The sequence below is a fragment of the Lissotriton helveticus genome, chromosome 2_1, assembly GCF_964261635.1.
Source record: "Lissotriton helveticus chromosome 2_1, aLisHel1.1, whole genome shotgun sequence".
Taxonomy (NCBI): domain Eukaryota; kingdom Metazoa; phylum Chordata; class Amphibia; order Caudata; family Salamandridae; genus Lissotriton; species Lissotriton helveticus.
The window spans coordinates 737353083-737367088 of NC_136059.1; the positions used below are offsets into that span (position 1 = coordinate 737353083).

At 50.3% G+C, this 14006-nt stretch overlaps 1 protein-coding gene across 2 annotated transcripts in view; it reads left to right on the forward strand.

Moving 5' to 3' along the window:
* Positions 1–14006, forward strand: part of PPIP5K2 (diphosphoinositol pentakisphosphate kinase 2) — a 1596028-nt gene that overhangs the window by 1476922 nt on the left and 105100 nt on the right. The gene's annotated exons all lie outside the window — the stretch shown is intronic.

Below are 14006 nucleotides of genomic sequence, written 5' to 3' on the forward strand. Positions count from 1 at the left end.
TACCAACGTACGGAAGGCCTTTCTTGAGGTGCGGCACGAGCCTTGGTATGCAGGAGGGCAAAGCGAGACAGTCGGGTACGTGTCGACGTACGGACCGTCCGAGGCTATGGAATGCGCTCCGTGCAGATTCCGGCTGGAGTAGATGAGAGGCGCACAACGCGCTCCGTCAGGAGGCGAGGTGACAGGAGAGCGGACGGCCGGCACTGAAGCGAAGAGCGACTCGGGGATGAGTGGGGCTCTCTGCGGCGGGGCGACCAGGCTCCGAGCTGTCACGACCTTGGTAGGTGCGAAGGCACCCGAGTCACAACTCCAGCGCGGGAATTAGAACTAAGGCCCAACAGCAGACGGGCACAAGCAGTATAGAACCCAATGGTCCTGGGGTTCCGTTCAGGGGGCAAGCTCGAGATCAAGCCTTTGGAGATCGTCTTAGGCACAAGTCTTCAAAGTCCTATCTGGTCTTTTCCTCTCCTTTCTCAGCAAGGCACCACTGCAGGCCAGTCTTACAGGATACAGACTGGTTTCCGTCCTTCAGCTTCTCTTGGTCCTTCTCGTCAGGCAGAGGTTCGTTGTGGTCAAAACTGGATCTGATTTGCAAGGAGTGGAGCTCCTATATTTATACTGAGAATCTTTTGTCTTTGCAGGCCAGGGGACCTGAGCCTGGTTCAACCCGGTTTTGGGGTACTCTGTTTACAGGAAGCTGCCGTCTTCTTTCAGGGTGCAGGGCAGGGACATCAGACGCTCTGCAGGAGGTGGAGCCAGCATTGTGGTGGAGCACAACCCTATTCAGAGTCAAGGACTACTCCGCCCACCCATCCTGGTGTACGCACCCCATTCACCACCTGGAGCCCCAGACTGTCCCCGGGAATTCCCCAGCCCTATCACTCACACAAACTCAGACAACAGATACACATCCTGGCAGAGGCGGGCCGAAATTGTTAGGCGAGCAAAGGCTAACTTTCTAAAAGTAGCATTTGCAAACACAGGATATTAAAATACACCTTACTAAAGGAAGTATTTTATTATTCTGAGTCCAGGCATACTAAACTTGACATGCCACCGTGTTCCCTGAGCCTGCTGGGACTATAGCGTGTAATAATTCCGGCAGCTCATCTGGCCTAAGAGAACAGGTAGCCCTTCAACAGTGAAGAACGAAAAGGGCGGTAATTCACTATTAGGACATGCCACACTCTAGGCTTGTCCTACCTTATCCTTACAACGCACCCTGCCCTTAGGCCTACCATAGGGGTGACTGACATGAAGTTAAGGGAAGGTTTAGGGACTGGCAAGTGTGGGCACTTGCGCAGTCAGCAGGACAGTACGAGACTGTACGCCGGGTCTGCAATGGCAGACCCGTGACACATGTTACGAGGCCGCTTCTGTGGGTGGCGCAACCAGCGCTGCAAGCCCACTAGCGGTATTTGTATCTACAAGCCCCGGCACTCCTCGTGCACGTTATTGGGGACTGACAGTAAACCAAATAAAGCCAATTGTGGAAATCCATTACGGATACACTTTACATTGGGAGCACTTGCACTGCGGCACGGATTGGCCGTGGCGCAGTGCCCTGAGCATCGAATACCAACAAAACATCTGAGGCACATCAGCAAAAAGTGGAAGGGAGTCTCACGCCAAGGTGCCAGGTCTAACACCAGGGATGTCCAATTCACCCTTATGGACATGCCCTTTGATGGCCGTCACCTGTTCGGTGACAAAGCAGACAGCGCACTAGAGCGCTTTAATGACTCTCGGGCTATGGCTAGGTCCTTGGGCCTCTCCACCACCCTCCCTGATCAGTCTCCTTTTCGCCCCTTTCCTGGCTACGGAAGAGGTGCCCTGCCACATCCCGCCCAGAGCCATAGGCCTGCACAAGCTGTGCAGCCCCAGGGCGTCCAGGGATGTGGGAACCAACGTCGTCGTTCTGGGGGCCAGTGGACGGGCCAGTCCACCACAGCCCCCTCTGCCGCAACCTCCAAACCCTCCTAGTTTGACCTTTCAGGGCCACCAATCGCCAGTGGGCGGCAGGATTTGCCATCACCTCCCCACTGGCTCACCATCACGTCAGACAGGTGGGTTTTGCAAATAGTCCGAAGGGGCTACTCCCTCCCCTGCAAGACTACCCCTCCATCCATGCCACCTCAGTACGATCGCATGTCGGAGGATCAGCTGGCCCTTCTCCAACAGGAAGTTTCGGCACCCTAGGCCAAGGGTGCCATTGAGCGAGTTCCTGTCACAGAAGTAAGTCGTGGTTGCTATTCCCACTACTTTCTGGTGCCCAAGTAGGACAAAGGCCTGCGTCCTATCTTGGATCTCAGGGATGTCATCCGCTTCCTCCGGAAGGAGAAGTTCAAAATGTTGACGCTGGCTCAGGTCATGTCTGTCCTCGACCCTGGAGACTGGATTGTAGCGTTAAACTTGCAGGACGCTTACTTTCGCACTCCCGTCCTGCCGGCCCACCATCATTACCTACAGTTCACAGTAGGCCATAAGCACTTTCAGTTAACCGTGCTCCCCTTTGGCTTTACCAGTGCACCTCTGGTGTTCACGAAAGTGATGGCGGTGGCCGCAGCTCATCTGCCCAGATCTGGGATTCCAGTCTTCCCCTATCTCGACGCCTAGCTGTTGAAGGCGGGCTCGCCCCAAGCTGTCGTCTCCCACCTCCAGACTACGGCTGACCTCCTACATTCGCTGGGGTTCGTCATCAACAGGCTGAAGTCACACCTGACTCCCTCTCAGAAGCTCCTCTTCATTGAAGTGGTTCTGGACACAACAGAGTTTTGGGTCTATCCTCCCGAACAGCGAGTTTGGAATATTTGGGCTATGATTCCGATCTTTCAGCCCCTATCCCGGGTTTCGGTCAGGATGACCCTGAGGCTGTGGGGCCTCATGGCCTCCTGCATCCTGCTGGTAGATCATGCCAGGTGGCATATGCGAGCTCTGCAGTGGGACCTGAAGTTCCAGGGGGCACAGCATCAGGGGAATCTGTTAGATTGCATCCCGATCTTGGAGGGCACTGCACGACAATCGGAGAGATGGCTAACGAACCAGGATTGGGTCAACGGCAGATCCCTCTCCCTTCTCCAACCAGACCACACAGTGGTGACGGACTCGTCCCTTCTGGAATGGGGCGGCCACATGGGAGAGGCTGAAATCAGAGGCCTCTGATCTCCGGCTGAGCCCGGGCTCCACATCGACCTTCTGGAGCTTTGGGCGATTTGTCTTGCACTCAAAGCATTCCTTCCCTCTCTCCGGGTGTTCACGGACATCACCACCGCCATGTGGTACTGCAACAAACAGGGCGGGATGGGGTCGCGGTCCCTGTGTCAAGAGGCCCTCATTATCTGGAGGTGGCTGGAACATCAGGGCGTATCCCTGGTGGTTCAACACCTGTCAGGTTCACTGTACGCCAGGGCGAACGAGCTCAGCCGCAGGTTCATGATGGATCACGAATGGTGTCTACACTCGGAGGTAGTGCAAGGTCTCTTTCAGCAGTGGGGAGAGCCTTGGTTAGGTCTGTTCGCCAACGAAGAGAATGCGCAATGTCAGCAATTCTGTGTGGCGGAATTTCCAAGGCCGCACTCGCTATGCGAAGCTTTTCGTTGCGAGTGGAATTGATGTCTGTTATACGCCTTTCCGCCATACCACTTCTACCCTGAGTGCTGAAGAAGATCATGCGCGGCCGGGCCCAAGTCATTCTTGTGGCTAAGGATTGGGCACGAAGAGTCTGGTATCCCGAGCTTTTACACATGGCCTTTGATCCTCCGATCAGACTGCCTCTTCGGCAGGATCTTCTTTCGCAGCAGCAGGGGACGGTCCTCCACCTGAACCTGTCCAGCCTCCACCTCCTTGCGTGGAGATTGAGCGGAGGCATTTGATGTTGTTTGACTTGCCTCCCAAAGTCTTGGCAGCCAGGCGCCCTCCACTAAGACGGTATACGTCTGCAGATCGAACAAATTTGTGGAATGTGTCCCTCTTTCTAAGTTGCTCTTGTTCCTTCTTTCTTTGGCCCAGCAGGCTCTGTTCTGGGCACACTAAAAGGCTATCTCTCGGCTATTTCAGCCTTCCTTAGGCTTCCTGATCAGCCTTCTCCTTTTCAAGTCCCCTATTGTAAATAGATTCCTTAAGAGCATTACTCATCTTTTTCCTCCTGGTCCTTTCGTAATGCCTCAGTGGGGCTTGAACTTGGTTCTTACTTACCTTATGTGTGCTCCTTTTGAGCCATTACATAACTGTCCTCTCAAGCTTCTCGCTTTGAAAACTGCCTTTCTGATGGCCATCACCTCTGCACGCAGTGTGAGTGAGCTACAAGCTCTTTCTTCCAAGCCTTCCTTTCTGGCTGTTTATCCGGACAAGGTCAACTTCCTCTCAGATGCTCACTTATATCGTGGCTGTTCTGGACATGGTGACCTTTTGTGCTTACCTCTCGAACTTCAAGCCCAGAATATTCAGGCCAATTAACCGATGTTTCAGCCTCTATCCTGGATTTTGGGGAGACAGACTCTGAAGATGATGGGCCTCATAGCCTCCTGCATCCTGCTGGTAACACATGGCCATTGGCATATGCGGGCTCTGCAGTGGGACTTCAAGTTCCAATGGGCGCATTATCAGGGGAATCTTTCTGGCATGGTCCAGATCTTGGAGGGAATTCAAAAGAACCACAGTGGTGGATAACAACTGTGCCAGTGGCAGACCCCTCTCACTTCCCCAACCAGACCTGACTGTAGTGGCAAATAAGTCACTCCTGGGCTGGGTGGACATCGGAGAGAGGTGGATATCAGAGGACTCTGGTCTTCGGCGGAGTCTGGACTCCACATAAACTTGTTGGAGCTTTGGGTGACAAGCAGCATGGGGTGGGGTTGTGGACCCTTTGTCAAGAAGTGCTGCGTCTCTGGACATGGCTGGAACACCATTGCCTCTCTCTGGTAGTTCAACACCTAGCAGGCTTTGTGAACGCCAGGACGAACAAACTCAGCCATCGTTGCCTAGTAGAACACACGTGGAGTCTCCATCCGGAGGTAGTGCAAGGCCTCTTCCAAGAGTGGGGAGAGCCTTGGTTAGATCAATTTGCCACCGCCGAGAACACACAATGTCAGCAGTTCTGCACCCTAAAGTTCCCAAGCCAGCTCTTGCTTTGAGACACTTTTCGTCTCGAATGGAAATCCAGCCTCCTGTACACCTTTCTGCCAAAGCAATTCCTACCCAGAGTTCTAAAGGAGATCAGTTACGACCTGGCCCAAGTACTACTTGTGTCTCCAGACTGGGCATGGAGAGTTTGGTATCCCAAGCTGCTGAGCATGAGCATCAGCCACGCTGGCACTTCGGGAGGATCTTCTGCCGCAGCAACAGGAGAGGTTTCGCCACCCTAACCTGCACACTCTGCCTCCATGCGTGGAGATTGAGCAGCTACAGTTGATAGCTTTTGACCTTCCTCCTGAAGACTGTGATGTTATTCTGGCAGTGAGGGGTCCCTCCACTGAGACAGTATATGCCTGCTGTTGGGGCAAATGTGTGGCATGGTGTGTATCATAAAGCATTGATCCCCTATCACCTCATCTGTCTCAGGTTATATTATGTTATTTATTTGGCCCAACAGAGTTCTGCTCTTGGCGCAGTTAAGAGCTATCTTTCAGCCATTTCTTCATTTTTGTGGTTGCCGACCATCCTTCCTTATTAAAATGAAATCACAAGATTCCTGAAAGACTTGCATCATATGTTAGCTAACCCCCCCCCCCCCGCCCCCATCCCCAGGGCATTCATCATGCCCCAGTGAGACCCCAGTTTAACCTGGTCCTTAGTTTTCTAATGTGTGTTCCCTTTAAGCCGTTGACTACTTTTTATCCTGACAAACCGGTGCTCCAGACACGTGCCACCTTCCTCCGAAGGTAGTCGACCATTTCCACGTAGGCCAGACTATCACCTGCCTAACTATTTTGCCCCATGCATCCATGACCCATATGGAGCATCCACTGGCCCAATGGGTCAGTTGTGTTTACATTTGGAGGCTTGCTGACACCATACAGTGCGACACCCTTCAAGCCGTTCTTTCTCTCGACTTCAGTTGCGTGGGCTGCGACCTCAAAGCTGGTGACACTCCAGGTATTAGGTTCAACACAACAACCGAGGCTGCCTCCACTAACTATTCCATCCTCTTCACTAGAGCCCATCACCTACTAGCACTGCAGTCAACTCCACCCGTGCCGCAGATGATGCCATTGACACCTGAACTAGTTTGGCCAACAAACCTACCCTTATCACCTGCCTCTGAACCAGCTCTGCTGGTTAAACACATATCATGCCCTGAGACTCTGCTTCTGATGAAGTTTCCATACTACAACTTAGGATGAGAGGCTCAACAGTTTATGGAAGGTTGCAGATTCTTCCTTGGTAACTCCTATCCTTAGGAGGACCACAGCCCAGACGATGATGGGGACAGGCAAACCACTACCTTAGATCAGGGTTTTGCAGGCCTCAACGATGCCAGTGGCCTTGTTACCTCTCTGGAATGGGAACTATACTCCCCGGCTAGACTGCCTTCACCTATAATTACATCATATTACTCCTTAATCAAGAAGGCAGTAGAGATGATAATATTAGACATCTAACTACATTCCAGTGAGACTAAGGCTAACATCCTCTCTGAGGTACTCCATACAGCAGCCCACTTGAAAGAGCCCTTGATACCTTTCAGTGAGGCTTTGACAGAATCCATACTAGTGGTGTGTGAAAAATCAACAACTTCCATCACAGTCCACCATTCCATCGCAAGGTGTTACAAACCAGCCCTCAGGGACCCAACTTTTCTGTCTTTGCACCCATGATCGGAGACGAGCCTAGTAGCTCAAGTCTCTTGCTTCTCCATGCTGCCTCCGGGCACCTTTCCCATTACAACACCATCAGAAAGGGAATCAAAGAAAGCAGAGAAGTTTACAAAAAAAGTCTTCTTTACCGCAAGCATTGACCAAAAATCACTACATACCCCGTGTATCCCCTGCAGATCTCTGCACGCTCTCTGGGACACAGCACAAGCAGTAATACCTAAGCTGCCAGATTGCCTGCAGGGACACTTTTTGGAGCTAGTGGGAAATGGTGAAGCAGTGGGCAAGCCCGGACACAGCTGACTGTGGTGCAAGAGCCATGGGAACATTAATCTCACAGAGCTGTGTGTAGCTGTGCATTCCTGGATATCCAAACAACTTTGCTGGACCTCCCTTCCAATTGTTCCTGCCTCTTTAGGGCATTTGCTGGGAAGGTCTAAAGACAGTAAGCCCACCGCCAAATCTCCTAGCCTTTAGACTAAGTCTGGGCGGTGAACTCCACTCACAGAGTTCCAAAAAAACTCTCATGTAGCGGAGTGGAGTTTTTTTCCTTGCTCGCGTTCGTCAGCGTCAAGTTAGCAAGCAACGAAAATCCACCTCTCGGCGAGATTTTTCCTTGTTCGCGATCGTCCATCTCAACGTGGGCAGTCAGATTTCTCATTGGCAGTGGTCACGTATGCTCGCGACCGCTCGCGTTGAGAAACCATCCGTTTGCGTCGAGAAAGCTACCTGCTTTCTTTGCCTTCCGGACCGCCGGTCCGTGTTGCTTCGTGTGGAGGCAGTCTGCTGCTCAGGATTCCCTGGTGGGACGAGGGTCCCAGAGATAAGTCCTGTTTGCTCTAGCTCCTTCACCATCACCCTGGGAGAGGACTCCAACTCCCAGTGTACAACTTTGCCTGCACAGCTGCCACGAGTGAGGGGTAGGCATGTCCATCGCGCAGAAAGCGCTCCATCTCCCCCCGTGGCGCAGGACGAAGCCCAGACTAAGGACGGGCCCGTCTGAGGCCGGGCTGGGCCACCCCTCTAAGTCTTTGAACTTTAGGTTTGATTTTCACAACTTTTGACCTGTTTGGGTGTGTTGGTACTAGATTATCACCAGCGAACGGACTCCGCCACAATGAGTAAGCGAAGAGTAAACAAAGGCCAGGGGGTTGTAGGCACCCCGGATGCTTTTCTTCAGAGGGCTGAATCAGTGCTCATAAATGAAATCAAACTTACGGAGCGGAGGTTGTCACTAGAGCCTGGACCCCCTCATACTAGACTTTCTATGACACCCGTGCTTACCTTGTGATGATTTATAATAAGGTATCTTTTTATCGGTCTGACTCTGTACCACACCCTACAGAAGATCAGTTAGTGGATATTGTGTTCTCGTCATCCTCTGAGCTAGAGCTCAGCTCTGTTAGGCCTACAGTTACTACACGATGGCAAAAAGCTAAGTCTAGGATAGCCCCTACTGTAGTACTCCCGCCCAAACAAATAAAGAGTAGGAACACCCGGAAGCAGAGCAAACCCGGGCCGAGATTAAACCAGTTCTAGAGATTGGCATTAACTCTAACAAGTTAAATAATCCTGCCGACAGTTTGCAAGTTAGGAACTTTTAGGGCAGACTCTAAACTATGATGACAACCCTGTTAGAGCCCATCCTGTTAAAAATAACTACCGTTGAAGCTAGGTTGGCCAAGGTGGAGGAACTTGCCAGCCACACACACTCACCCGCACTATCACATAGTTCTAAGCCAAGCTCCTGTGTTTTAAACAGCAGAGTGGTAGACACTGGGGCTGGCCATTCTAGTTGCATCATAAATGAACAACTACAGGGCAGGAATAACACTAAATATTAAGTCCCAAGTGCAGCAAATATTCCAGCTCGCTCTAGGCGCCGCCCCAAAAAGGAACTTCTGTGGCACACCTCAGTAACTCTTCTGATACATTGAGTGGAGTACCAACTCTCAGGTCGTCTGGTTTGCACAAAGAGAGAGAGAGAGGTACAGCTCCGAGGGATCACCTTGAATCCCCCCCCCCCAATGCCCTTCATCTACTTTAAATTTTTTAATTTGCGTCCAGAAGTTACTCCCTATACAGTGGTCCTGGCAAATGTCCCTCTTTTACCTCACAATACTTTTGAACATTGGTCGGCTTTAAAGAACAAGGCACTTCACTTTTTGGGCTTGAGAACTGGTCTAGGGAATTTTCTTTTCTCTGATTTTAAAATGGCTCGAATAATAGGATGGGTTGACCCCTCAGGTAAGACATTCCAAGGGGATTGTGTTGTGTTAACTTTTAGTTCACCTCTTTAGGTGCGCACAATGCTGGCGAGGGGTAACAACGGGCCACTTAATCCTAGTGACATACACATCGTACCATTCAGCTATTTTTATAAACAATCGAATCCTTTTGAACCCCGAGGCCCTACTTTTATGGGAGGTCATTCGAGGGGTTTTGGGGAGCCTAGATTCCAGTGTCTAATCGCTTCTGCGCTCGTTGGAGGACATAGATTGATTGGACACGGAAACTCGAGCGCCTGTAAACTCTGCAGTGGAAGAGCATAGTGGTGGGCGAATTTCCGGCCCCCCTAGCGTGGGAATAGTGGGGCTCTTTCACAGTCGTTCAAATTTATTCGATTGTAAAGAGGTTCAAAGAAACTTAGAGGTGAAGATTACACCACCGGATGTACCCTTGGATCCCCTAAATGTTTCTTTACCATCTAATAACACATTAGAGGATCCATCCGGGATAGCTATAGTTAAATATCCCGAGAGTGGTAAATCTGGCCTTTGCAATGTTCTTTCTTGGAACATTGCTGGTATATCCTCCAAGCTAAATAAACATTTATCGGGGGAACTTATTAGCCAGTTTGAGATCCTATGTTCTCAGGAGACTTGGATTAAGGAGGCGGTCCATCTGAATGGATTTAGGACTTATCATACGTCAGCAGTTAGCAGTTCAAGCGGTAGGACTAAGGGTGTGAAGTAATCAGGGTTCCCAAGGCCTACATGCTCCGAAGATAACCCACTTACACTCAAGCACTGTTGGCACGGAAACTGTAAAAGGCAAAGAACAAGTTTATTGAGACCCCATGGGGTGGTGGTACACTCAAACAGCACCCTTTGGTAATGCAAGAGGTATCACACCGGTGTGACCCCGATTTATATACAGTTTTGGGGCAATAAAAGGTAGGCGGCACAAGTTAGGACACATTTATATACATATATGGTCATGTTTTGGAACACTGCCAGCTCATTGGAGGGGGCACAACTCCGCTGGTCAGTTTGGCGCACATTCCTGAAGGCTTACTGGTCAGTTGGGACTGCGCATGTGCAAGCTTGACCAGTACTAACAATAGCCTGTTGCTGGGCAGACTGAAGTGGTCAGTGGAACGGACAACGGACTAAAGGGGCACGCCGGCCACGAGGCCGCTTATGGTCTAAGATGGCTGCCGCAACATTCAAAATGGCGTTTTCATACATAGCCAAGAAAAGGAGGACAGCGTGTAGTTTCAGCTAATCGCTAACGCGGCCATGCCAATTACGACAGACGACCCTTTTAGCGTTTAGCTGAATCTACCTCATAGTGAACATAATCAGGATGTTCGTCCTCGATGTCTATTAACATTATTTGTGTTACTTCCTTATGAAGCATCATTTTGTCATGAGCAAGAGCTCGTCTTGATGGTATGCAAGCTGATAGACACATAGAACATAAGGCTGGGCCACATTGAATACATAGGCATATGAAAAACATTGCTCCCACGATTATACATAGAATCGTCAACAGTTTCCAGCCCCAGGTAGCAAGCATGGACCAGAACCATCCTGAAAGTGTCCAAGTTCCATTGTCCGGATGTATCTCAGCTGCGATCTTGTGGAGCTTGGATATGGCATCATAAACAGATGGAGAATTGTCCGGAATGTATACACAGCAGCTGCTTCCGATGATTCTACATGCCCCCTCACGATCAGCCAGAACTACATCCAACACCATCCTGTTTTGGAGCGTAACAATTCTAGAAATCTGTAGTTCCTCAGTGATGTTTCCCAAGGCAATGGCAGTGTCATTCGCTACAGCCTCAACAACACGTGTCAGTCGTCTTATTTTCCGGCTGTTCAGTGCAGCCCCCACGAAGGAAAATAGTCCCAAATTGAAGTCCACATACTGTTGCAAAGCAGTATCGGTTTGGTCTATGTCATCCAAGACAGTCCGTTTAACCCTATTCAGGACGAAATCATGATACAAAGTATAATCATTGTGATACATTGGTGGGGCAATGAATACAGGAGGTAGCACAAACGATACATAGCAAGTGCCCAACCATCCCAATGGAAGCTGATGGTAACCCTTCGTTCCACAAATGAAGTACGTGTTTCGTGATGCTACAAATGAGATGCCATTCGGACTATCAAAAGTAAGGGCAGAGTTACATTCGCTTTTCCCCACTGCAATCGAACCCTTATTCCTAATACACAAATCGGCTTTAGTGGCAATAACATTAATAACATGTGCGCTGGATACATTTACATTTCTCTGGTTGCTGTACACACGTGGGGCAGACATATTATCAGGCCTGTACTCCTCCCATTCAAATCGAGTACCCTCAGCCCGCGGAAACCCATCCTTGTCATGGGTGCATACTTTGTTCAAACGGAAAAGCACCCCCCCTTTGGTTGGCCATCTCAAGGTAAAGAGGAGGGTGTACCAGGCGTTACATGATCCATTGTGCGAAAACGGGAGTGGAATGAGTGGGGTGCCCCCTCTTTTCTGGTGCCCTGGCAACATCCCACACACCCAGCAATTTGAGGTATTGGTCATATTATGTGTGTGATGAAGAATCTGAATAAAACTGTTATTCAGATAGGTTTGCCGATGTCGTTCTTCGTGATAGGGTAATGTAAAGTGAAAATGTTCAGATGGAGCCGGGGTAGACGGCAGCAAATGTTCACGTACAGGCACCACAAGTTCAACTACCCAGGCTATTACAGCTATCACCACAATAGTCAGAACAAAGAGAAAGGCACCCAATATTCGTTTATCTCGTGATGCCGTTGATTCCATAGTTCAGGAATACTCGTGCAAAAGTCTCAAATAGCACAAATTGTTCACAGAGTCTCAGATACACGTACGTGTATACCTAAAAAAAAGAAAAATGCGGTGCTGAACTCCGAGGTAGCCGTTGTTTTTCTTCTCCGGGCCAAGACGGGTGTCGCTACACTGGCAGAACTGATCCCCCCCCCTTGGAATTCCCGGTTTCCGTTTCACAAACCTGGAGCGGTAACCAACCAGTCATTAAAAATACAAAAAATCTTCTTATCGAGGACGCAAGTTGTAGCGCTCTCGTCCGGCAACAGCGTGGTCCGGGAAGGCTCCCTCAACTTCGGCCGACGTCACAGCTGGGCTCTTTTCTTTCTCCAAAATCTCCTTGTAGTCGGTCAGCACAGCAGGGGTCACCAGATCCGAAGAGACACGGCGGCAATGTGTCGAATGCACCCACCGCTTCCTGTTGGTCACTCGTACAGCTGTTCGGGTTGCAAGGAGGACCTGTTCGGGGCCTTTCCACCTGGGCTCCAAACTGCTTGCTCTCTCAAACGACCGAATCATGACGTGATCCCCAGGACGGAGATCATGGCCCTCTCCAGTAGAGTTGTCAGGGAGCGCTTCTCGAACCTGTTGATGAATAGAGAGTAAATCATTTGTTAATCGTGCCAAATAGTCGTTCATCATAACACAAGGCACATCATGTATTAATCGCGGCTTAGGCACCCCCCAGATATTCATGGGGCGCCCAAACACCACCTCATAGGGGGTAAGGCCAGTTCGTGAATGGGGTACTGATCTAAGAGAGAGCAGTGCTAGCGGCAAAGCGTCTGGCCACTTCAACGATGTAGATGCCACAATTTTGGCCAGCTTAAGTTTCAACGTAGCATTGTACCGCTCAACCAGACCTGCCGACTGCGGGTGGAATACAGCGTGGAACTTCTGCTGAATCCCTAACCCCTTCAGTACATACTCCACAATCTTTCCGACAAAATGAGGCCCATTATCGCTCCACAGAAATTTGCAAACTCCAAAGCGAGGAAAGAATTCCTTAAGCAACACCTTGGCTGTTGTCAAAGCCGTATTGTCTTTCGTGGGGAAGGCCTCAACCCATTTACTAAAGGCACATACCACCACTAGGACATACTTCAGGTTGTTGCAGCGCTCGAGTTGGATGTAATCCATTTGGAGTACCTCAAATGGTGCAGAAGGTGGAACGAACCCTCCTTTCGGAGTATGGGTCCCCTTTCCGGGATTGTGTTGTAAACAAACCAGGCAGGTCTGCACTACTCTCTTCGCAGTATTAGCGATCTCAGGATGTTCCCAAGCTCGTGTTAACAGCCGAGTAATTGCAAGAGCTCCGACATGCGCCAGTCCATGTGTCATCTGGACCATCGCCTGCAAGTAAGCCGCAGGCAATTTCCATTTCTCCATGTCTTTGCTTCTCCAACAACCCTCGTCATCTAGTACCCCATCTGCTGCCCATGCCGCAAGTTCAGATTCAGTAGCTGATTTTTGAATGTCCAATATTTCTGCTCTAGCATCACTCCATCGCTCAGCTTGCGATTGTATCACATACATGGGGGAGCTAGTTCGGGACATAGCCGTTTGTCTAGCTATGCTGTCTGCAAAGGCATTTCCTTGGCCCACTTTATCCGTGATCCTTTTATGAGCACTGCATTTTACTATCGCTACTTTCTTTGGGCCAAGCAACGCATTTAGGAGATCACGCACTAGCTCTCCGTGCATAATGTGTTCTCCATGAGATGTCAGAAACCCACGCTCCCTCCAGAGTAGCCCGAAGTCATGTGCTACTCCGAAGGCGTACCGGCTGTCTGTGTATATGTTCACACATAGGCCAGCACTCAATTCGCAGGCTCTTGTCAAAGCTATCAGCTCTGCTGCCTGAGCCGATTTCTGTGGTATCCTAGCTGTTTCTACCACTGTCTTAAGTGTCGTGATCGCATAAGCTGCGGAAGTCGTGCCATCTGGCAGCCTTAAACACGATCCATCAACCCACAGTTCCCCATCCACATCTGGAAGTGGCGCTTCCTGTAAGTCAACACGACCCTTTGTCTGTTCCTCGGTCAGGAAAACACAATCATGATGTTTTTCTTCCTGACCCTCCTCGGCCGGATAGGGCAATAAAGTGGCAGGGTTCAG